General features: G+C 42.8%; 1 protein-coding gene and 1 non-coding gene across 2 annotated transcripts in view; one reads left to right on the top strand and one right to left on the bottom strand.

The window, feature by feature from the left end:
- RSU1 (Ras suppressor protein 1) overlaps positions 1-22,440 on the top strand; it is a 195,287-nt gene that overhangs the window by 153,885 nt on the left and 18,962 nt on the right. The gene's annotated exons all lie outside the window — the stretch shown is intronic.
- On the bottom strand, positions 15,786-15,857 carry TRNAE-UUC (transfer RNA glutamic acid (anticodon UUC)). Its single transcript has one exon. It is a non-coding gene; the product is annotated as a tRNA-Glu (tRNA).

Here is a 22,440-nt window from a genome sequence, read left to right as displayed (position 1 = left end):
TTCTGGGATAACCTAGATGAGAAAAGAATCTGAAGAATGAATATATGTATTTGTATAACTGAATCACTTTGCTTAACATGGTGGAGATCTTAAATACCATACTTATCACTTATATGTGGAATCTAAAATACAACACAGATGAACCTGTCTGGGAAACGGAAACAGACTCCCAGACATAGAGAAAAGATTGGTGGTTGCCAAGGGGGAGGGCAAGAGGGGGAAGGATTGATTGGGGGCTTGGGGTTGGCAGATGTAAACTATTATATATAGGATGGGTAAAGAGCAAGGTCCTACTGTATAGCACGGGGAACTGTATCCAATCTCCTGGGATAAATTGTAATGGAAAAGAATATTAAAAAAGAATGTATATATGTGTATAACTGAGTCACTATGCCATAGAGCAGAAATTAGCACAACATTGTAAATCATCTGTAATTCATTATGAAAAGAGCTGGTGTTTTTAAGATGTGCAGCGTGTTTTATGATGATGGGAATGACTAGCAGGGTGAGGGGAGGAGATGAGGTAGAAGAAGGGTCAGCTGCCAGTAATGTCCTTGTTTATTACAAACAGGGAACAGGGATCTGGGGTGGGGTGGGGTCAGCCTTGGGGAGGGGTCTGGGGCAGTTCCTCCACAGTGGCTGGAGGAAAGGCAGAGTGTGTGGTACAAGCAATGGGTAGGTTGGTAAACCCGTTTTGGGACTGGGTGGAGCTTCTCTTTGGAGTGTTTGTATTTTCTCAGCCAAATAGGGAGCAAGGTTATCAGCCAGGAGGGAGGTTGGAGGAGGAAATATTATAGTATTAGAGGTTTGAGAGAGGAAAAAAGGTATAAAGTAGTTGTCCAGGAGAAAGAAAAAAGAAGAAATGAACTAGGATAGTCAGGAGTACAGAGGGCTCCTAGTGCTAATCCAAGAGAATTCAGCTTTTTCCTGTGTGTGTGTGTGTGTTTTTAATTTCTTTTACATTTTAAAAACATTTTTGGTCGCCCCACTTGACATACAGGATCTTAGTTCCCCAACCAGGGATCGAACCTGTTCCTCTTGTAGTGGAAGTGTGACATCCTAAGCACTGGATCACCAGGGAAGTCCCAGAACTTTCTCTTTTTCCTTCTTCTTATACCAGGAGAATTTTCCCAGGGTATCTGCAGAAATAACCACTGTTCCACTGTAGAAATATACTGCCATTTATTTATTCATTAATATACTATTGGACATTAATGTCATCTCCACTTTGGGGCTACCGTGAATATAACTGCTGTGAACATTCTTTTTCAAGTCGCTTTAGAGACATATGTTTTCATTTCCCATGGGTAAATTCCTAGAAGCAGAATCACTGGGTCGTAGAATATATACATATATTTAATTCTGTAAGAAACTGCCAGTTTTCTAAATGGTTCTGCTAAAGTAACCAGGCAAATGCTTCACCTTTTGGTAGAAAAGAGGCTGTAATTAATGGAAAGTGCAAGGTGATAGGAATTCAGAGTCTCAGCTTAGTTATTAGTTAATTTTAGGAACATTCCTGAACTTCTGTGGACCCAATTTCCCCAGAAGCTACATGGGGGAAATAAACTGGGTAATCTACAAGGCCCCTTTCAGATCCCACATTCTGTGAATTTTGGTGAAATTCAACTACATGGTAATAAACAGACAGAATGCCACATCACTGCAAATTTTTATTCCATGGGAGCTGAGCAGTACTTAATGTACTGGACGTGGGAAGAAAACCTAGAGCATAAGGTGTGCAGAGGCAAATGGATGAGTCTTTTGTGAGGTACACAGATGTGTGTGAAAATCACATACTCTTTAAGGGAAAACATTGTAAGGTGATGAAGATGCGTGTGAAAATCACATACTCTTTAAGGGAAAACATTGTAAGGTGATGTAGGCTTCCACTCAGAATTTAATGTAGAAAGTTTTATGCCTATGAATAGCTCCCATTGCTGTTTTTTAAAAGCAATTTATTTTATTTACTGGCTGCACTGTGTGGCTTGTGGGATCTTAGTTCCCCAACCAAGGATTGAACCCGTGTCCCCTGCACTGGAAGTACAGAGGCCCAACCCCTGGACCACCAGGGAAGCCGCCTGTTCTGTTTGAATCAGAACAAATTCTGGGAGATGCATTTGGGTGGTTTAAAAATAAAGAAACAAAAAAAACTGCTTACAAATCCACCATTTGGATGTCTGTGGCTTGCTTTGAAACTAGAACAGCAAAACACTGGCTTCTGTTACTTGGCAGAACTACTGAGTGAGTGTTCTATTCACCTGAGCTCCCTCCAGCCGAGACCTGGAGAAAATTTGTTTCCTTCTGACCGTAGGAGCCCATAGCCCCACTACCATCTTGCTGTAGATGTCATCTGTCAGTGAACCGAAATGTGTGTTGATGCTCATCTCCGTCTGTGACTTCGTGGCTGCCTGTCCCCATACTTCAGCAGTGCATGAGGAAGGGTAGACTTTGGCAATGACTGAGGAGTCACGGTCCACCAGGTTGAAGCCGTCTGATAAATAGAGGATGCTAGAAAAGACAGATTGAACATCAGTGTGAGATCACATACTTGTGTAATTTGTCTTCTGGGTTAATGAGATTTAGGAGTGGGGAGGAGAAGACCAGTTGGAGATAGCTCGGAACCAGGTGGGGATCCTTGCCTCATCTGTGGTCGGTGGGGAAGGTAGAGAGATGTCCAGTTGGTGCCCGTCGTCACCCTGGACCCTGCTTAGGGTCCCAGGGTTGTGAGATTCTGACCCACCCAGGGCAGGACAAATGCCTTTGCTTCTCACAGCTTCTTCAGAAGGGACTGTGACGAGCCGATCAGTGAAAGGCTCATAGGCTCATGACACACTGGAGCTGAATGTTAGGAGGAGGTCAGTTAGTCCAGATACTTATCCCATGTGGAGTTCCTTCTGCAGCATCCCTGGTCAGACCCTGGTCTGAGGGTCACTTGCCCTCTGCCTCGGTCACCTGCAGTGACCCGGGACTCACTGCCTTGACACATTCACTGTAAAACACACATGTTTTTCAGACCATTCCCTCAGGTAAAACTTCACCAAGCCAGCCAGTGACCTCCACCACTCAAGGAGAGAGTCTAAAAACAGAAGTAAACTCCCAACCAGCGTGGGGTGGTGCCTCTCTCTGGTTGCTTTATTTCTCTCCCCAGGAGTGGATGGATCACAGCCACCATATGTAGTTTATTTCTGTCCTTTCTTGGTGATCTGTAGGAACACAAATAAGCAATTTTTTTCATTAGCCGGAGACCGTTGTGTCCTAAGTGGCCTTGACTGATCTTAATACTGAATCGATAAAGATGATTTCTTTGTCACATTGGGTTTATAGTCTTCAGAAGTCCATTATTTGTCATGCTAAAGCAGTGATTCTCTAGCAGGACAGTCTTGATCAACAGGGGGACATTTAGCAGTGGCCAGAGACCTTGTGGTTGCCACATACGGGGTTGGGGTGCTGCTGATATGTTTTGCTGAAAGTTTTACTTTCGTTTTAGGTTCGAAAGATATGTTAACAAAAGAAACCACGTCTTGCACACAAACAGTTTCAATTTTTAATAGAAGATTATTTAACTTAATTTCAACATATAATCATTGAAAGAAAAGAAATAGAAACAAATGAGAAAAGTCATATATAGTGTATATATCACCATATATATCATACATATATATGTGTATACATACACATATAGTGTATATATAGTGTATATATCCCCAGCTTGGGTGAAAACATACATCCAGACTTGAACAGCACTGGGAATTCCCAAGTAACAGCAGTCTGGAGTCCCAGTTGGGAAAAGAGTTGGGAAAGGGTCCCGAGCAGTGCGTCCACCCCATGGGTGAGACTTCAGATGCAGCTTTGCAGGCTCCCACTTTTAATCCCAGGCCACAAGCTGATATCATCATCAGTTTACATGCAGAAATGCAGCTCTGATTTTCTTTCAACTTTTACCAATGCTGTTTGTTTCACCTTTTGAGTCATAAGATTCCTTAGACACCACCCCACTCTGCCCCACCTGGCACTGGCCAGGTCCCCAGGGCTTAAGAAATTCTAAGACCTAGTCCCTTTCTTATCTAAAGTGCTGCTTGACTTGCTGGTAACCGTTGGTATGCTCCCAGGCAGGCATGTCGTCCAGGCAGGGTCAGAAGTTGGCCAGAGGCCTGCTCCCCCTACTTCTGAAACCTGAACAAGACCGTCTCCATTTTAACTTCTTAACATGTTATCTGCTGGGTAGAGGCCAGAGATGCTGCTAAGCATCCCACAAGCCTCAGGACAGCCCCCCACTACAAAGCATTATCTGATCCAGCTGTCTTTGCCCTGAGATTAAAAAAAAAAAAAAAAACCTGGTCTAAAGGAAACAGTAGTTTCAACCAACCAGTGGTACCACCACCCAGCAGTGACCAGCACAGTGGACATGTTTTGCTCTAGCACACAGCTTTATTTGTATCTAGGAAGATTCAAGATTTTCAGTTTCATAAGTATAAGAGCTTCCGCATTTATTTCTGTCTTCAGGGTTCTTTCAGGCAAGTTAGAGTAGAACCAAGCAATGTGCCTTAGAAAATTCATTGAGAATCGGTCGTCAGGCATGTGGTTGTCACGTGATGCTGGTGATGGTGCAGTTCGCTTGCTTTAATCTATAACTTCCTGCACACAGTGGTAGATATCTTAGAATCCTAAGTAGGGACTTATTTTCTAAAAGCCTCCCGGGCTTTTAAAGATACATCCAACTTACTTGTCATACCCTAGGGAGGTATCGGTTACCTCCAATTAAGAGAGAAGAGTGAGCAGTCAGGATAAAGGGTTTCAAAAGGCTCTTCATTTTGTTTTTTCAGTAGTTTATTTATACAGTTTTAGTATGCAATTTGTTTTCCATCATTGACATAGAATTCTAAGTCTGCCGTGTTGTTTATTGTCTGATAGGGGTTTGTTTCATTGGTTTGGTTTGTGTAGTAGGGGGAAACATTTTTGAGAGGAAATCAAGTGAGTTTTCTTTTTCACATTGTCTGGAGGAGGCAAAAGCCATATCAGTGCAGGTTTTGATATGTAATGGTCGTGTAACAGACATAAGCATTGTATCATTGCCCTCCATCTTTTGTGGGGTGGACCGCATGCTGAGAGAAGATGCTTGTCAGTCAAGGCAGCAGCTAATTAGATGAGCTCCAGTGCTCCTGGATCCCTTCCAGATGCACACGCCCTGTCACATCTGCCAGGGGTGTCAGTGCAGGCTCCCCCTACCCACCCTCCCCCCAAGTCCTTTGACTCAAGCCAGTCCACACTTGGAAAGGGAGAGGGTAAATATTTCTGGGGTGCCCACTCAGAGCTGGAACTGTCTATGCCAGATCTGAGGTATCAGAATGGAAACAGAAAGTGCTCATTCCTTAGGGCGCATGCAAGTGGGGACCCAAAGGGGGTCCCAGGCCCATGATGAATGTAACTCAGTGGCATAATACACTGTCTTATACCAGTTGTATAAACAGAGGTCTGTGGAATTCCAGAAGGCCCACCAGGTGATTTTCTCTTCTTTTCTGGCTTATGTAAGCATGATCACTGCATGACTTTTTACTGTTATTACTAGTTATTTTTTGGTCATGGGACATGTGGAATATTTGTTCCCTGACCAGGGACTGAGCCCCGAATCCGCTGCACTGGAAGCTTGGTGTATTAACCACTGGGCCGCCGGGGAAGTCCCATCGTTGCATTACTTTTTAAATGAAAATGGCTGGAGACATCCCTGGCAGTCCAGTGGTTAAGATTCCATGTTTCCATTGCAGGAGGCATGGGTTCAGTCCCTGGTCAGGGAGCTAAGATTCCACATGCCACATGGCCAAAGAGACCCAAACATAAGACAGAAATAATATTGTAGCAAAACTCAATAAAGACTTTAAAAAGAATGAAAATGGCCAAACTAAAATTAGTGAGCTGTTGCTTGGGTCGTGGTGGACCAAGTGGAATTTGATGTGTTCTAGAAATCCTCCTTTGGCGGTGCTATTTATTCATGTTTTTATTTTTTAAAAAAATCACTTTCCTACTTTCCTTTCATTGTGAGGCTCCTGGGAACACAGGGCTGAGGCCCTGATGGTGGACAGTAATGGGCAAGTGGCTCTTTGAAGGGTGACGGTGCTCCCTGGGTGCCCGAGGGACCCAGCACCGCTGCACCCTGGGCTTGTTCGTGGCTTAAATCACCTCAGTGCTCTGAATTCTCCCACCTGGGGACGAGCTCTGAACCATCTCCCCTGACGATGGCACCGCAGCTTCACGCAAAAGGCTCGTCTTCTGATCTTCTCCCGTGAAGCATGACAGTTTTATCTGTGATGGCCGAATTAATTGTCAGAAACCATTTGCTGGCAGACAGTTGGATGCTAATTATGATAGGTACCTTCACAGCCCTTAGACCCAAATTTGTTGATGTTTGTTGGTGGTGGTAAAAATGAAAACCCATAAAATATGAATTTTTTTTTTGAAAGAAATGTATGAGATGCATATGAGGCCAGGAAACTTTGATGGAGTTCTCTGTGATCTGAGCTAAAACTACTCAGTCTGGTTATGCAGAAAGAGATTGAAGAAATGGTTAATGAATTGTTACTTTCTGGTCCAGAGAGGTTTGAGTTGGGATATTTCAATTTCAAAAACTGGCATTGATTAGATCTGAGGGACAGTGGGTGAGGTGTTCCCAGAAGGTCAAGATCTGAGTATCCAATTTGACCTCACGCTGTATCCCAGGTTTGTGAAATCTTTCTAGCGGGTTCCACCTGGGAGGAATTATTTTCAATTAAATAGATCTGACCATTGGAGAAAAGATCATGAAAGGCCCCTGCAGTGTGGGGTCATGCTGTGAACAAAGTTGCCCAGCTCACAAAGGAACGGCTTGGGTGTCAGCCTGTCTCATACTCGCTCTGGGTAGCATTTCGCTGTTCCATCAATGGTTACCTTAATGAGGTGTCAAGATGAAGGCAGGTGGGTGCTTCCTGGAGCTGTGTGATGCAAGGAAATGGTTGCTGTCTCTGACTCTCATTGGGACAAGTAGGAAGGAGGCTAGCAGACCCTTGGTCCTTGGAAGGGGTTATAATCTACTGGAAGATTGTCCAAACAGTAGGAAGGGGATCCAGTATTAATGGGAAAGCAGAAAAGCAGAAGTGAGAATAGAGAACTAATTTCATGTAGGTATGTGAATGGTCTCGTTTTCTTTAGCAAGGCTTATGATAACCAGCAGTGTTCCAGCATACATTCTAGAATAATCTTTTTTAAGATACTAATTTATTTTTACTTATTTGCCTGTGCCAGGTCTTAGCTGCGGCACACAGGATCTTTTAGCTGTGGAATGCAAACTCTGAGTTGCAACATGTGGGATCTGGGGCTTCCCTTGTAGCTCATTTGGTAAAACATCCACCTGGAACGCAGGAGACCCGGGTTCATCCCTGGGTCGGGAAGATCCCTTGGAGAAGGAAATGGCAACCCACTCTAGTATTCTTGCCTGGAGAATCCCATGGACAGAGGAGCCTGGCAGGCTACAGTCCATGGGGTCGCAAGAGTCGGACATGACTTAGCAACTGAACCACCACATGTGGGATCTAGCTCCCTAACCAAGGATCAGACCCCAGGCTCCCTGCATTGGGAGTGTGGATTCTTACCACTGGGCCACCAGGGACATCCCTAGAATAATCTTTAATGAGTAAACAGTGCATGTGTGCATGCTAAGTCACTTCAGTCATGTCCAACTCTGTGCGACCCCATGCACCCCAAGCTGTAGCACACCAAGCTCCTCTGTCCATGGGATTCTTCAGGCAAGAATATGTGTTTCCATGCCCTTCTCCAGGGGATCTTCCTGACCTGGGGGTCGAACCTGTGTCTCTTAAATCTCTGGCATTGGCAGACAGGTACTTTACCAATAGTGCCACCAGGGTGGACACCCATAAATACTTTTGGGGAATTAAAGAGAGAGTTTCAATACATTTTTTCCCCTCCAGGAAAGTTAAATGGTTCATAGTTTCTTGTTAAATTAGATGGCTGATATAAAATAACAATTTTTAAACACTTTAATGTCACATCTCAGCCCTTAATCATCAGATAAGATTATCTGGCAGAAGCATTAACTTCTTTTTTGGTTTTTCACCTGAGCTTGCAGCAGTGCAGCAAGCCCCTCCTCATGAACTATTCTTCACAGGGCTTCATTTCTCAGGGGGAAATTGACACAGATGCAGAGACAGAGGCGTGAAACTGCCTTGTTCCATGGGAGAACAGGGTGTGCTTCAGAACCCAGGTCTGTGATAAAGACAATTTTAAAGTCCTTGCCGTTTTTCTCCAGTTGCACCTTGGGTTGAATTTCCTGATGCATTTTCCTGCTTCCAAGGTACAAATGCAAACTAAGACAAATGGGATGTTTAAAGGAATTGTACTTAATAAATCTCATTTGTCTGTGCCTTTTACTCTGTCTTCTTCATAATTTTAGTTCTCAGCATGCAGCAGTTCAGAGATCTTCTTTCTCCCTCTCATGCGCCAAGGAGGAAAGCCCCCGGTGTTTAAAGAGACTCAGAGCCTCCAGTCTGTCCTGGTCCTGCTCACCAGGAGCTGTGCAGAGCAGAACTGAACCTGGCCGAGGGAGAGACTGGCTCAGTTTGGCTCAGTGTGAGAAGGAAGGAAGGCAGGTCCCAGGCGCATGGCACGAACACCTGGATTTGTTCCGGAGTTCCTGTGTTTCTTTCTTGGCACGCTCTTTCACTCACTAACTGGTTCACAGAAACTTGCTGAGGATTAGAGGGTATGGAGATGCAATCCCATCATCACTGTGAAGAAAGCATGGGCCTCACCCTAAGGGGTTCCCTTGCCAGCAGTGCATTCCAGCAACTGGGTGGCATTGTGGCTTCTCACACCAGCAGTTTCCGTGGAGGTAAAGCATATAGGAGCCAAGTTCATACTGCCCAAGGGCTGTTTTGTTTGTTTGTTTGTTTTTAAATCAGCTGGGAGAACATGTCCTTTTTTTAAGTTGACACAAGAATGAGAACTTTGCACTCCCTAGTTTGTCGAATATTTAATAAAAAAAAAAAAACAACACATCCTAACATCAGCAGTTTCATCAGGGAGGTATCTCTGGATTCTGTTAATTTGGTTTGACACCTTCTGGGTGACTCTGCAGGGAGTGATGCAGTCTGTCTGGAGAGAGCCTGGATAGGAGCTTCAAGTCAGTTTTGAGTGCATTTCTGCTACTGATCATCTCTGGCGCTGTGGCCAACTCATTTGCCCCAAACAAGTCCCAATTTCTCATCTGTGAAACCAGATGCTTTTACTGTAGTGGATCATGAAGTATTTGTCTAATGACTACATCAGAATTGAATTTTCTCTGTGATACAGTTTTTTGACAACCTATTAGGAATTTTAAGTTCCCTTTCTACTGCAAAGTTCTTAAAGCCAATGATCTTCTATACTAAAAACTAGATCTGGGGCACGAAGATAAATGTTTGTTAAATGTATTAAATGAATATTGCTAAATAAATTTAAATAGGACTCCCTCTCCTCCATAAGGATGACTGCAGGCTATTAAAAATTTCTTGAATCATGATTATATGTTCTTTTGAGTGCAAATGTACTGTGTTCATATGATTTTTTAAGATTAAGAAAAAAGAAACAGGATGCTTAAACAAAGTGAGTTTAGGTCACTTTGAAAATCTATGCTTTTCTACTTGAATGGGTAACAACCCAGCCATTTTAAGGTTTAAACTAATGATTTTGTCACCCAGTCAGTTCAGTTCAGTCATGTCCGACTCAGCGATCCCATGGACTGCAGCACGCCAGGCTTCCCTGTCCATCACCAACTCCCAGAGCTTGCTCAAATTCGTGTCCATCAAGTCGGTGATACCATTCAGTCATCTCATCCTCGGTCGTCCTCTTCTCTTCCTGCCTTCAGTCTTTCCCAGCATCAGGGTCTTTATCAATGAGTCAGCTCTTTGCATCAGGTGGCCATAGTATTAGAGCTTCACCTTCAGCATCAGTCCTTCCAGTGAATATTCAGGACTGGTTTCCTATAGGATGGACTGGTTTCCTGTAGGATGGACTGGTTTGATCTCCTTGCAGTCCAAGGGACTCTCAAGAGTCTTCTCCAACACCACAGTTCAAAAGCATCAATTCTTCAGCACTCAGCTTTCTTTATGGTCCAACTGTCACATCCATACGTGACTACTGGAAAAAAATCATAGCTTTGACTCTCTGGACCTTTGTCAGCAAAGCGATGTCTCTGCTTTTTAATATGCTATCTAGGTTGGTCATAGCTTTTCTTCCAAGGAGCAAGTGTCTTTTAACTTCATGGCTGCAGTCACCATCTTCAGTGATTTTGAAGCCCAAGAAAATAAAGGCTGTCACTATTTCCATTGTTTCCTCATCCATTTGCCATGAAATGATGGGGCCGGATGCCATGATCTTATTTTTTTGAATGATGAGTTTTAAGCTAGCTTTTTCATTCCCCTCTTTCACTTTCATCAAGAGGCTCTTTAGTTCCTCTTCACTTTCTACGGTAAGGATGGTGTCATCTGCATATCTGAGGTTATTGATATTTCTCCTGGCAATCTTGATTCCAGCTTGTGCTTCATCCAGCCCAGCATTTCGCATGAGGTACTCTGCACATAAATTAAATAAGCAGGGTGACAATATACAGCCTTGACGTACTCCTTTCCATGTTTGCGACCAGTCCATTGTTCCATGTCCTGTTCTAACTGTTGCTTCTCAACCTGCATACAGATTTCTCAGGAGGCAGGTAAGGTGGTCTGGTATTCCCATCTTTTGAAGAATTTTCCACAGTTTGTTGTGATCCACACAGTCAAAGGCTTTGGCATAGTCAACGAAGCAGAAGTCGATGTTTGTTGCCAAGATAGGGAAGAAAAACCCAACCAAACTTTTTTATCCATTTTGGACAAGATGGGTTTAAAAAATATCATCGTCTGAGCTGCCTAAGTTGCAGTTGCAGTGTTTCAGTAATTACAACTGCTATTTATTGAGTAATGACATGTTCAGGTTAATGGACATGATTTCATTTGACCTTCACCATAACCTTAGGAGGGAGGTTCTATTGTTACCCTTGTACACACTATACCCCTTGTTATGCAGATCAGAGCATCAGAACTCAGAGATTAAGTAACTCTTCAAGTTCACTGAACATTAAGTTCCTGAACATTAACATGGTATTTGATTGAATTGGGTCTTTAATATGGTTCAAAGAACCACTCGACTAATGTTCTTATTACATTTATAGCCACAAGGCATGTCCCACAGGGAAGGTTCCATAATCAGTGAGCACATGGTGGGCAGAATAAGTTTGAAACTATTCATGGGATCACTTTGAAGACACGTACTGCTGAAGTCTTCTTTTTATTTCCCATTATTAAGTATTTTGTTTGACTATGCACAGGAGCTGCAGTGTTCCCAGATCATTTTCATGCCAATGGGTCTACTCGTAAAGTTTCATTAATTGAAATGGCATGATCCTGGGACTTCCCTGGTGGTCCAGTGGTTAAGACTCCATGCTTCCCCTGCAGAGGATGCAGGTTCAGTCCCTGGTCCAGGAACTAAGATCCTACATGCTGCAAGGTGTGGCCAGAGAAATAATTAATTAAAAATGAAATGATCCTCTGGCTATGTGATACTCGGGTATCACCTCCTGGCCAGTGGCACTGGCATCATCTGGTAGCTGGTCAGAAATTCAGGGTCTTGGGCTCTACTCCAAGCCCACTGAATTGGGTTCTGCACGTGAACAGGTTACTGGGCGACTCCTGTGTGTGCTGATATTTGGGAGCTTTGCATGGTTAGTGGGCCCCCCAGGTGATCCCTGGGGGAGATCCCAGGCAGAGAAAACGCTAACATGTCGAGTCGTGATAGCCACCTTCATGGTGCTGTGGGCAAGAGTGAAGCGTTTGAGAACCATGTACATATAAGATACTGAAGAATGTGACACTCAGGAGAAATTAAAATGACCTGAACACAAAAAGAAGCTGAAAAGTTAAAAAGCTTTTTCCATGGATCTTGCTTTTTACATAGCTGAGGAAGACCTAGGCCTTTTCCTTTGGAGAAAAAATCATTCCAGATTGTTTGGACGTGCAAACAAGCAAGTCCAATTAGTAAAGAGTACGAATTAATAAAAAGAGAGAAAGTAAAAGCTTAGTTACACTCCAAACTTCTCAAGGTTCTTCTTTTGAGCTAACTGCGGGGCTCTTGGACTCTTTGTTTTTTCACCTGAAAGTTCACATTTCTTATCAAACAGCTCCACAGTGAAAAATCATGTGTGTCGTATAAAATAATTACTCAGAATTGTTGTTAAGAACAAAACACAGCATGCTGGAGTGAATGCCTTTTCTACCTGTCTCCTGCGGCTGTTCCTTAAATGCACAAAATATTGTAGAACATAGAGTAAAAAATGTAACTTTTCTTTGCCCTCAGTTTATTGTTACAAGTAAAAATCAAATCTTAGCTTGCAAAGACGAAGTGAAATTGTGTATTCAGTGAAGTCTTTAAGATTTCCTATTGAAAAAAATTAGCATATGTACAGAACATAAATGGACGACAATGAGATTCAGATCTCCTGTGAAATGTTAGGATGTGAGCGTGTTAACACATATGTGCACATCTTTGGGCTCTGACATGGACAACAATTCAGTCTTGGATCCTGTGTTGCTATTTCACAGAAGGTTAAAGCAAGTGAAAAGTGTGGCGAGGATTTCCAAAACTATCCATACTAACTTCGAGGACCATGTTCTCCCAACTGCTAATTAATGTGGAGTCAGCTTCATATATTGAGATGTTTAATCAATTGGCAGATTGCTGTCAATAAATATGTGTCTTAAGTGCTTTGTAATAGACAGGCTAATGAAGTGTACTCTGTGCGTGTCAGAGCTATTGGGAAAAATCTCTCTCCCTTCTGGGCATCTTGCCACACTTGATTAGTCTCCCTCTGATGCAGAGAAGAATGCCCCTCACTGTTGCCTGTCTCACCTCGGGATGAAGTACCTGGAGAACCAGGCAAGAAATTACAATTAAACTGTATGGCAGCAGTTACTTAAGCCATGAGAGGTGGTACTGTTAATGCAACTGATAGTAACGAATGTTTCTTGAGCAGTTACTGTAGGCTGGGTTCTGAGCCCAATACTCTGTTTCTAGTTACCTCATTTAATCTTCCCGGGGACCCTCTGAGAATGGACACTGTTTCTCCAACCACTCAGAACCTTGCTGCAACCAGTGTCTTTGTCAGTGCTGCTGAAGTCCTAAACCGGATTTTGTCAGTAACATAACCTGTTCCACGTGTAGTGCAGTTAAGTCATTTAATTCCCCAACTGTAACAGGATAGAGAAATACAAGGAATACAGCTTATTATTGGTTACTATTGAGTACTTCCACGTATAACCACCTGCTCCTGAGTACCGGGGGTGAGGAAGCAGTAGTCTGATGTCTGCATCTCTACCTGGAAATTCTCTCTTGAATATCCAGACCTACAGAGATGTGACATGCTAGCTTACTCACATACTGTAAGTCACCTCCATGTGGGAAATGGGATTAGGGTTATCCGAGATGGTGAACAGTTCTTGGTAAAGCTCCAAAATACATACAAAAAATACATTCCCACCTTGATTTGCACAAAAATTGCATTGCTAGACTGTCCGGTGTACATTGATGCTGGGCAGAAAATGTATACTTTGTGTTCATACGTACAGGGTTTCCCATCTACATGAAGGTCCAGTGGACACCAGGAGGTCATGAAGCCTGGGAGACCATGTTAATGTTGCACATCTAGCCTGCTTCTCCAAAGACACCTGTTTTTCAAAACTTCCATCCAGTAAATACCAATAGAGTCGTCAATCATTAAGACAACCACAGATACCCTAATGGACTTTCAGGGTTAGGGTTAGGGTTAGTCCACAGGGGGTCATTGTCACCCCACAAGGCAAGGGGACTGTGTTTCATCCCTGTCTTTCACATGTGCCATCTGGAAGCATCAGTAGTTTTCCCAAAGTCACGTATGTGGCCAGATAGTGGAGTTGAGATTCAGACTGTGCTATCGAACTCCAAAATCCTACATTTAACCCTCTGGCTCCATCTTCCCCAGCACATGGTTACGGGCCAGCATCGCCACATGAGAGCACCCGTGGGGTTTATGGGCCCTTTCTTAGGATTATGATGTCAAAAGGAAAAGGGCTTATTGAGGTGAGTTGGAAACCCATCACTTGCTGTTTTCTGTGTTCAGGCGCTTTGCTGACATTATCTGAGGTCCGCAACATCCCTGCTATGTAGTTGATTTTATCCCTTTGTCCCAAATCAAGAAGCCCTCCATAGGTGGTGACTGAGAGGCACAGCTCACCTCCTACCTCAAGTCTGGTCCACTTTATCTCAGAACAAGAGAAGGCTTCCTCCATCTTCTACATAAAGCTGGTCCAGAAGAAGTGCAGTTGACTAATTCTGCCCAATTTCCCCCAAGCCACCACATTTGTCTTTGTTTATTATATTAATAAATACTATGCAGCCAGTGTTCCCATCTGGCAGGGCAGAGAAAAGAACATAAAAATGAAGTTGTGGTTACAGCCCTTCCATACTAATGAAGGTGGTACCTACTTGGCACGGTAGAAAGGTGGGTCTTTATTTTACAGTTCTTAATTAAGAACTGCCAAGTGACTGATATTAATTAGGAAGCCAGCTGTATCCTTCAGTTTTCTGGTATATTTCTTCATACAAACCTGTGAAGGGAGTTAAGTCTGAGCTGATTTAATCAATCAGCCCATGAGCAATTAGGTATTGAGTATACTTTGTGTGTTTGGGACCCAGGTGTGTGGACAGAGATTTATAAGATGTCCTTTTTTGCCTTCAGGACCTCCACCTAACTGAGGTGTTCACACCGACCCAGAGAGCCAGGATTTCAGGACAGTGAAATAAAGGCAGGCTCTGGGGAGTAATTGGTGGCTTAAGAGGAGAATGGCAGTGCAGAGGGGAGGGAGCTTTTTGAAACTACAGTATGTTCCCTGCATACGAACGAGTTCCATTCTGAAAGCACATTTGTTAAGTCTAATTTGTAAGTCCAACAAAGTTAGCCTAGGTACCCAACTAATACAACTGGCTATATTGTACTGAACTATAAAGGTTTATAATACTTTTCAACAAAGGATACATTAAAAAAAAAAGATAAAACATTTTTAATCTTGCAGTACAGTTCCTTGAACAGCACAATCATACAGCACAGTAGCTGGCACACACAGGCTGGCATCGAGTGGACAGGCAAGAAGAGTTACTGACCGGAGGAGGGAGAGGAGGTGGGAGATGGTAGAGCTGAAGGGTTGGCCGCAATAGGAGACGGAGGGCGAGCTGCAGTTTCAGTCACACCTGACGTTGATGGAATGCATGTTCACATCTTTGAAAGCTTGCAAGTTGAAAATTCATATGTAGGGGACTTCCTGTAGCCAGGTGCCCCCCATCTGCCGGGTCTCGGGAGTCAGCCAGTGTGAATGATGGGGGAATATTGTGTCCCCAGCTACGGTGGGGTGGACAGGAGATCGAGGACCACTCCACAGACTGGGAAGTTTGGGAGTTCAGAGGAAGAAATGACCATCATGGGCAGAAAGAGTTAGGCTGACTACAGCTAGGCTCTGAAGAGAAGGGGCCAGCTTTCCAATGGGTGATGGGCAGTGGGCAGCCCTCAAAGACAGAGGAAAAGGAAGTAATCTTGCTGGCATGACGCTTCAGCTCTCCAGTGCTCTGTCTCCCACCAGCTGCTGCACAGTTATTCTTTTCGTTTGTTTGTTTTAATCTGAGCTGTGTGGCATGTAGGCTCTTAGTTCCCCAACCAGGGGTCGAACCTGGGCCCCAGCAGTGAAAGCGCTGAGTCCTAACCACTGGACCATTGGAAAGGTTCCAGGTGAACGGTGTCCATAGTGTCCCTCTGTTGGTGCTGCTGACATCTCCGCAAACACTTCCTTCAGGGACCTGGTTCCCAGAGCTGGAGGTGGGGATGCTGCTTGAAGGAACTGAATGTGCTCTATGTTCCCAGCATGAGTTAGGCTTAGAACAAGGGGCTTAGTCTGAAGCATCTCAAAACCTCCGCCCAGGTTTTCACACTCTTAAGTCTCACCATTGAGGTGTTACTATCCATTGAATTCTAGTTCCTTGAATCACTAGCAGTTACAGATGGAGTAAATGAAGATAAAGTTGTGATGTACTTTTGACTTTGCCTGATTAGTCTGTTAATTTTTCCAGTTATTTTTAACCCAAGCTCTAATTGTAGTCGAATTTGCGATCTTCTCTTAGTTTCACACTCAGAAACTCAGGTTGCTGAGTTGTATCTGCAGGTGGACAGTTGTGTCCGTCAAGTCACCTAAAAGAGGGCTGTGGCTCTTATGCAGGCGCCTAGAGTCGAGAAATCTGAAGCCCACTGTGCTTCTTCATGGGCTGTATTTTTTTATTGTTAATAATTGAAACATAGTTGATTTACAATGTGTTCAAGTGTACAGCAAAGTGATTCAGTTATATATATATATTTCAAATTCTTTTCCTGTATAGGTTATTACAGAAATACGGAGTAGAGTTCCCTGTGCTATACAGTAGGTCTCTGTTGGTATCTATTTTATATTAGGTACTGTGTATAAGTTAATCCCAGACTCCTTATTTATCCCTCCCCTCCTTTCCCCTTTGGTAGCCATAATTTTTTTTCTGTGTTGTGGATCTGTTTCTACTTTATAAAGAATTTCATTTGTACCATTTTTTTTGGATCCCATATACAAGTGATATCATATGACATTTGTCTTGTCTGACTTACGTCACTCAGTATTATAGTTTCTAGGCCCATCTGTGATGCTGCAAGTCGCATTATTTCATTATTTTTATGACTGAGTAGTATTCCACTGTATATATATAGCACGTCTTCTTTTTCTATTCATCTGTCGATGGACATTTAGATTGCTTCCATGCCTTGGCTGTCAGACTTTCTTGAATAGTTAGTATTTCCTTCAAATGATCCCAGGAGAGCTCTGGATCAAGAATACTTACCTTTGAGTGAAGTCAAGGTCACTCATAAGAGTTTATTCTCTTAAGATATAGGCTTATCCTAGGGAGCTGTTTGATGTGCAAGAGCTCAAACTCAGCCACTGAACTCTGCCTTTACACATCTGTTCCAATGGAATGCTAATTTTCCTTCATGTTGCCCCTGTGTGTATGTGCATAAACTCTCTCTAGCCTTAGTTTATAAAAATCTTTTTTCAGTAAATCTAGACAACTAAGGAATTTTTCACTATTTTCTAGAGCCCTGCCTATTACTGATAAAGTCCTGATCAGTTTCCATCTTTGGAATGCCATGGTTCTGAAATCCCTGAGTATTACTGCAAGCAGAGTTCCTTCCGAGAAAAAGAAGCCTTGGAATGGGTGGATCTGGGTTTTTTCTTTACATTTTGTTAACTTGGAGAATTTTACTAACCTCATGTCATCCTTAGCCTCAAATTGAATCTGTGCAGTGGCTTCATATGAGTGGTATCTCTACAAAAATCAAAATAAACACAGAGCGCTCTTCTGGAAGAGTGATTTTGCCATATCCAGATAGGAGTTAATATAAGGTTTAATATTTTTCTTTAAATCAATTCACATTCTTACATTTCTTTTTAAAGATCCTGTCTAGCATATTCTAAACAATAGATTGGCATTGTAACCAATGAAAGAAAATGCATAATAATTAAAATTTAAAGTCCGCACCTGTAGTCATTTCACAGCTTTGGAAGATGTCACGTGGGGGAGATGTGATATTGGTTGGGCGGGGGGTAGGGGCAGGGGATACTGAGGTGGAATGAGGGAAACAGACCCATATCTCCCTGGCTTTAATATTCAGTAAGGTTTAATTTTACTTGCGAGTTGTTCACACCTTGATTTTTCAACTTAAATGCGATTGATACCTTTGGGTCCAGATGACACTGTTGTTGGAGACCAACCTGTATAGCATGTTTAGCAGCATCCTGGTCTCTAACCACTAGAGGCCAGTAGCACACCCCAGGTGTGACAAGACATTGTGTCTAGATATTGCCAAGAGCCCCGTGGGGAGGGCAGAATGGTGCCGGGTCCAGTACCACTGTGTTATATGTAGATCATTGTTTTGCTTTCACTGCCATTGTTGTCACTGTCTTAAATGGTTAGTTTAGTAAAGTGTGCGTGTTTAAAATATGCTACAGTTTTTGTTTTTTTTACCTTGAGGGGGAGTTTGTCTATTTTGGTTTTTGTTTTTTTTTTTTTGACTGTGCTGAGTCTTCATTGTGGTGTCCGAGGGCTTCTCTAGCTGTGGAGCACAGCCTCTAGAACATAGGCTCAGCAGTTGGCGGTGTGTAGGCTTAGCTGCCCATGGCATGTGGAATCTTTTGATCCCTGGCCAGGGATCAAATCTGTGTCTGCTGCACTGGAAGGCAGACTCCTAACCTCTGAACCACCAGGGAAGTCCTGGTGCTGCAGTTTTTGAGATCTTGTTTTAGCATTTTTGTGCCTATGCCTGAAACCCCTCTACTTCCAAAATAGAAGTGACTATGGCCATTCCTAATCCCTGTTTAGGGTACACTGAGTCCCTTCTCTGAGACTTGTTGATCAGTTCTCAAAGGACTCTCCTTGATAAATGAAAGACTGGATCTTCCCTACCCTCCTTGTGGGTTTCCAGCTTATATGCAAATATGCTTTGTTTTAAGATAATCCAGTGGGAAATGATTTTCTGTGTTATCCATTGTTCACCTCAGTGGAGGCTTTCATTTTGGTAAGATCTACTTCCGTTAAGTGTATGATCTCTTAACTTTCATGAAGTTCTAATGATGCTGGTTAATATCACTTATCCCTTTTTTGTTTGTTTTTTCCAATGAGAAAAACTGAAGCTTAGAGAGGTTAAATGGCTTCCCCAAAGCCACACTGCTGTCTTCAAGCAAAGAAATGTTCACATTAATTGCGATTCATAGATAACCCATCGATATATGGCAATTATATGGATTCATAGATAACCTGTTGATATATGGCAATTATGTTGCAAATACTGATGCCTTAACTTTTAAATAAAATTCTAAACCTAATTATAAAATTATAAACTATGATTATTGATATTTTAAAAATACTTCAGATGAAAACTTGAAAGAAATTTACCCAAATACTAGTAGAATTTATGTTTAAGTAGGAGACTCTTGGCAGTTTTTTTTTAACCCTCTTTTTAATTTCTCAATGGGATGTAATATATTTCTGTTTCTTTAAAAAGTAAAATGTAGAAGTCTAAAAATGAAGGCAGACATAGTTTGGATTTATGCCAGAATTTCTCCTTTTTCTCTACGATTTTAAGAAATTGTCAATCGACTTTAAAAAAGTACAATGTGAGAGTTGTGAGTTAAGTTTTACATGAGACAAATGAGGACTATATTCCGGGAGACAACATTTCAGATAACTGAGAAATTGCTCCAAAGAGACAAAGGGGAAGGTCAGTATACATGTGATTTGGGTGGAGGGGGAGTACATGCAATCAAGCACATACTTTTTTTTTCTAACAGAAGGTTTCTGTTAGTTCTGGGGAGCAGTTATCACTATGAAGGATTTTAGTGCTTTTCTAGATATAAGAAGATACAGAATTGGGCTCATAAAATCATCTCCTGAACATATTTATTAATAACTATCTGAAGATCTGACAGTTTTTCCCTGAGCACCGAGTGGGTCATTTTTGCTCTCCACCCTGAGCTCCTTCGGGGATGTTGAAAATCAGCAGCTGCAGCAGCACGTGATTTAATCTTGTAAAGGTAGATGGCAAATGTCAATTTGTAGTTGACAGTTCATATTCCGCACATGTCCAAATGTAAGCGTCCGTATGTCTGGGAACAGTAGTCTTTCAGAGTTGATTTTCTGTGTCTTTGGGCAGAAGGCCGGAGCTTCCCTGATAGCTCAGTTGGTAAGGAATCCACCTGCAATGCAGGAGACCCCAGTTCGATTCCTGGGTCAGGAAGATCCCCTGGAGAAGGGATAGGCTACCCACTCCAGTTTTCTGGCCTGGAGAATATACAGTCCATGGGGTTGCAAAGAGTTGGACATGACTGAGCAACTTTCACTGGTCAGAAGGCCAGCCTGGCACCTCGTGTTAGAGGAAGTAAATTCACAGGCTACTTCCTTGGGGCACCCAGTCAAAATAATGGGTACTAAAGCAGGCAGTGGGGCTGCTCCCTCTGTTTTCAAGCACATTCAAGTGCATTACATATATTGTTCACTTTCTTTCTATTATTATTGATCAGCTCCACTCAGACCATCAGGCATTGGATCCCAGAGGTTGGGGACCTGTGGTCTAAGGAATAGTAATAGTGCCCAGTGTCAGATGGAGATGCACTCAGTAAGAGTGGTAAAGCCTGTGAGTGTTCTTGACCAGGAACCAACCCACGCAGTCTCCAAGTGTTTGTGCTGTTGACCTCTGAGGTATGGTGGTGATGTGGTCTCTCCAAGGACTCACAACCTACTTATAAGCAATTCCAAGAGCACAGATGCCCATGGAAGCACATACGCCCAAGCTTCGTATACAATGCCCAAGATGAATTTTTCACATTGAGTTTTTAAAACTTGGACAAATCCCAGCTTCCCCTCACTGGTGTGCCATTTGTCTTAATATCCTTTAAAGCAGCAGGGTGTGGGGAGAGGGGTAGGGCAATGATTGTCATGTAAGCAGAGTGGTGTTTGCAAGTGAGAGCTCAATGAGAGATGATGATGATGATTTTGGAAACAGTATTCTGATGGTCGAATTGAACAGTCATTCCTGAAGGACAAGTATCCAGAGACACGTTGTTAATCCTCTCTCAGATTGGAGCCTGCATAACGATGCTGTGGATTGAGTGGAAGATAGAAAAATGGTAAACTAAAGACATACATAACCAAGAGGAAGGGGAGGTGCCCCTTGGCACCAGCAGAGAACCTATAACAAGCGTCTGATGCGTTTCCTTAAGAATCAGTGTGTTTGCGCATTGGTCCATTGCATCTTAGCAGAATCTAATTTGAGGAACGAAACGCTGACTAGCAAACACAGTTGAGTGAATTCCCTCAGTGCTCCTGAAATATAACAGAGCAAGGAACAGTATAATGAAAAATAACAGAGAGAGTAGCTCAGGGCTTAACTTATGATCAGTGTTCATTACAACAAATGACACTTTCACTGCAGAGTTACCATTAAGATTATTGAGTCTTATGTAATGTGGTTCCCCTCTGAATAGATTCCAGAACAGCTTAGCCTGTGAATGGGAGGGCTGATGCAAGAGGAGGACTGAAAGTGTATTCAATACCCTTATTCATTTTTCCCATTGGTGCTGGGGAGCCGCCCATTCAGAACCCTGGACAGAGCAAAAGAGATGGCACCTTTCTCCAGGAAGAGCCTCCATGATCATCTTTATCATTGAATAACATGGTTATGTGTTAACGTTCAATGAGGACCAGGCTCAGAAAATGACTAACTTTTTTGGTAGTTTTATATCCAAGGCCCCTAGCTTATGTTCTCTGCCATTTGTTTTCTTTCTTTCTTTTTTTTTTTCTCAAGCATACAAATTATAACATTTAAGAAAATATCTCTTTGGAAAGAGATTGCATCTTGTGCAAAACTTGGGCATGCAGCCATGAGGCATTTTCTAACTTTGTGGCTCCAGATGAGTTTAGAATGGACAAGCCCAGTTCAGAGCACATTGTATGTAAAAGTCTTGTTGATTAAGCACCTGTTGGGTACCTGCTAAGCACTTCGGGTTATTTCATCCTCCTAAGGACCCTATGATCTATGTACTATTATTATCATCCATCCCATTTTCTAGATAAGAAAGCATGCTCAGAGAAGTTAAGTTCTCCAAGGTTACCCAGCTGCCAGTTATTTTTTTAACCCTCTTTTTTTATTATTTTAAATTTTTTAATTTGTGTTGGGGTGTAACTGATTAACAATTAGTTTCAGGCGAATAGCTGTGGGACTCAGCCATCCATATACATGTATCCATTCTCCCCCAAACTCCCCTCCCATCCAAGCTGCCAGGTAACAATGATCAGAGTTCTGTATGATATATACAGTAGGACCTGTTGGTTATCCATTTGAAATATAGCAGCATGTACATGTCCATCCCAAACTCCCTGTCCCTTCCCCCCAGCAACCATAAGTTCTTTGTCTAAGTCTGTGAGTCTCTTTCTGTTTTCTAAGTAAGTTCATGTGTATCATTTCTTTTTAGATTCCACATATAAGGGATGTCAAATGATATTTCTCCTTCTCTGACTTACTTCACTCAGTACACTTCTTTTTCAGTGGCAAATACTAAATTCAGACTCTGGTCCTTCACCCTGCTGTGTCTCCTGGGCCCCACCCCACCTGTGGGCCAGGGGGTCTGGGGTGGGCCGCTTGGTCTACGGAAGCTCGCCACAGGGGGTCATGAAGGGAAAGCAGCGGGGGTGAGGGGTGAAGGGATAGACATGTACACACAACTATATTTAAAAGGG

Source organism: Dama dama, chromosome 23 (genome assembly GCF_033118175.1).
Source record: "Dama dama isolate Ldn47 chromosome 23, ASM3311817v1, whole genome shotgun sequence".
NCBI lineage: Eukaryota > Metazoa > Chordata > Mammalia > Artiodactyla > Cervidae > Dama > Dama dama.
Note: the sequence above shows the minus strand (reverse complement) of the source record. Positions and strands in the feature narration are given on the sequence as shown.